Source organism: Arachis ipaensis, chromosome B10 (assembly GCF_000816755.2).
Source record: "Arachis ipaensis cultivar K30076 chromosome B10, Araip1.1, whole genome shotgun sequence".
Lineage (NCBI taxonomy): Eukaryota > Viridiplantae > Streptophyta > Magnoliopsida > Fabales > Fabaceae > Arachis > Arachis ipaensis.
The window spans coordinates 91535827-91539638 of NC_029794.2; positions in this window are offsets into that span (position 1 = coordinate 91535827).

The window sequence follows — 3812 nt, forward strand, 5'->3', positions numbered from 1 at the left end:
TGCATGTAAAAATTAAATTCATTTAATAATTAAAACTGATAAATTAGGATTTTTTATTTAAAAAAATCTATTCTTTAATAAAAAAAATCGAACTATTCAAATTTTACCAAATTGAACATTTGGTTTTACTTTTGCAGACTGTAACAACAAAAACAAATATTGTAAAATTTTCTCATGTGATAATAGTGAATACAAAGGGCATTCTTTTTACATTTTTGCTTCTGATGATTGTAAAAACAAGACACCATTTTTGTAATTTCTACTGTCAGCGAAAATAGGGAGCAAAGTGTTTCTATTTTCGTGCCTCATGATAGCAAAGATGGGCTTCCATTTTCAGATTTGATACTTATGAAAATAGAAGTAGTAACGTACACAATACTTGCCTATAAATACCAGAGCAGTATAAAAAATTCATCACGTCTCAATCTCACATGCATTCTTCACCCGTCTCTCTCTCTCTCTCTCCCTTAAATTTCTCAAAAAAATAGCTACTGAATGTTGTTGTTTATCCAAATGCAACAATTAAACGCAACGATAATGGTGCATCCTTTGAATGCAATGAGAGAATGACAATGCAAACATGACAATTGCAATCGTTGATTGAATTGAAAAGTTTGATTCTGGTGAACATGGGCTTATTAGAAAGAAAACACAAGAAAAATAGGATATCAATTTATGTTTGTCTATAAATGTCATAAAGTGTGTTATAAAGTATTTTGGCTTAAAGATGACGAGTATGTTTATGCTATATTCGAAATTCATAGGAAGAGTGTAGCGCAACGAGTGATGGAGATTTACATTGAGGTCGTGGACATTTATTGAGTCTGATCAGATGAAGTACCACTGCAAATGCAAGTATTATGCAACTAGTTGTAGATGGAGTACTGACGGAGAAAATTGTCAGTAAAGGTTTTTACAAAAAATTATCACGTTGCATGAGTCCCATGGGTCGAACTTTTGACGGATGGTTGCTTGAAGTTGACCCATTGCTTCCTTGAGACGATCCATTGGCTCTTGTTCCATTTGGCTATCATAAGTAGGATCATAGTGCTCTTGGATTAATGGATATTAACATTCTCCTATGGAGGGTTGTGGTGGAAAAGAAAATTCATATTGTGGTTGAAGATTTTCATACATTGGAGGTGGTGTATATTGAAGTGGTGGTTCTTAGGAGTAATTGGGTTGGAATTGGGGTGGCTCTATGTATGGTTCATATGGTGGATGGTATGGTGGATAAGGATTAGGGTCATACAAAGGTGTTTGGTAAAATGGGACTTGTGAGTATGGTTGAAAGCTGTGTTGTGGGGGATAAGGGTCATAGGTGTATGGTGGAGGTTGTTGATTGTCACGAAGAGGTCCACTATAACCATTGTCTTGGTATGCGTTATGGAATAGTTCTTGCTCATAGTACATTGGAGGAGGTTGTTGCCAAGAGGGTTGATCAAATCCTTGTGGCTCCTCCCATCTTAGATTGTCCCATCCTTGATGCATGTTCTCATTGTGGCTTCCATTCCCTACAACACAATTTGAACCAAACTCATAGCCAACGGGGTGAGAATTCATAGTAGCAAATAAAAACAAAAGCTAATAGAAAATAAATAATAAAGTCCTAAAACTAACAAAAACTAACAAATAAGCAAAAGGAAAATATGTACAATAACCAATAATAAGGCACACGTTTGCAATTCCCCAGCAACGGCGCCAAAAACTTGACGGAGAAAAATTGTCGATAAAAATTTTCACAAAAAATGATCGCGTTGCAAGTATAGTTCTAAACCGACAATTAAACCTCAATCAATGTTTAAATTGTTTGTCACGAATACAAACCCAATAAAATTAACCGAAGTATTTAAATCTCGGGTCATCTCTCAAGGAATTGCAGGGAAGTGTATTTATTATTGGTTATGGAAAAGCATATTTTTAGGTTTTGTAATAAGAAACAAGAATGTAAAATGGCGAGAAAATAAATTAATAACTAAGAAAGCTCTTAGCAAGGGAAGAGAATTAGAAGTCCTATCCTTATTATCATTGTCAATTGTGATGGTAAATGTGAATTGCCTTCACTTAGTTAACCTCTAACCAATGGAGGAAGTTCAAGTGCATATAATTAACTTGAGTTCACAAGTTCTAGTCAACTCACAGTGAGAGACTAGATTTGGTGAAATTCAAGCTAACCGACAATCTTCAATTACCATTTAACAAAGGACTTTTGATAACTCAAGAGTCTCTAAATAATCAATCCAAGTTAAGAACATAGAAAAGTAATTTAAAATCCAACCAAGCATTTTATCAAACACTTGGTAGGCACAAAATAAAAGCAATAGAAAAGTAATAAGAGAATGTAAAATCTAAGACCAACAATTGCAAGGAATCAATAACACAAATTAAAGAAAGCATTAATAACATAAAAACATGAATTGCATTAATAAAGATCAAGAGTAGCAAGAATGCATAACATGAAGGCAACAAAGTGAAAGAAATCAACAAGAGAAGATAACTAAGGTAGATCAAATATAAGTAGAAGAAAACTAAATTAAAGTAAGGTAGAAATCTGAAATTGAGAAGAACTAAAACTAAAACCCTAAAGCCTAGAGAGAGGAGAGAGCATCTCTCTCTAGAATTCTACATCTAAACCTAAAATTGTGAATGAATGTGTGAATGATTGATTCCCCCTTTCAGCTCCACTATGCAATCTCTAATATTCACTTTTGGGCTTGAAACTGGGCCAAAAGTAGTCCAGAAATTGCCCCCAGCGTCTTCTGTTTAATGCATCACGTGACGCTCTATCACACGTACGCGTCACTGGACATTTCATTGGCCACGCGTAGGCATCAGTCACGCGTGCGCGTCGTATGTCTGCTGCACCAGTCACGCGTACGCGTCATCCATGCGTACGCGTCGCTGCCAGCTTCTCCAAACTTCAATTTCTTGTGTTCCTTCCACTTTTGCATGCTTCCTTTTCATTCTCTAAGCCGTTCCTACCCTAGAAAACCTGAAAATACTTAACAAACATATCAAGACATCGATGGTAAGAAAAGATGATTAAAAATTAGCAAATTTAAGGCCAAATAAGCATGTTTTCAATCATAGCACAAAATTAGGAAGGAAAATGTAAAACATGCGAATTATATGAATAAGTGTGAGAATAATGGATGAAATCCACTCAATTCAATACAAAATAAACCGTAAAATAGCAGTTTATCAAGTATTCAGGTTGCTTATCAGCAAAGCCTTAGATATTGGGAGATTCGCAAGTACGAGGTATAATTGATAAACTGCTATTTTACGGTTTATTTTGTATTGAATTGAGTGGATTTTATCCATTATTCTCACACTTATTCATAGAATTCGCATTTTTTACATTTTCCTTCCTAATTTTGTGCTATGATTAAAAATGTGCTTCTTTGGCCTTAAATTCGCTGATTTTAATCCTCTCTTATTACCATTCGATGCCGTGATATGTGTGTTAAGTATTTTCAGGTTTTATAGGGTATGAATGGCTTATAGGATGGAAAAGAAGCATGCAAAAGTGGAAGGAACACAAGAAATTGAAGTTATGAGAAGCTAGCAGCAACGCGTACGCATGGATGACGCGTACGCATGGATGACGCGTACGTGTGACTGGTGCAGCAGACATACGACGCGCACGCGTGGCCGACACCTACGCGTGGACAGTGAAAAAGACCAGCGACGTGTACACGTGGCTGACGCGTACGCGTGACAGAGCGTCACGTGCTGCATTAAACAGAAAACGCTCGGGCCGATTTCTGGGCTGCTTTTTTGGTCCAGTTTCAAGCTCGAAAGTGAAGATT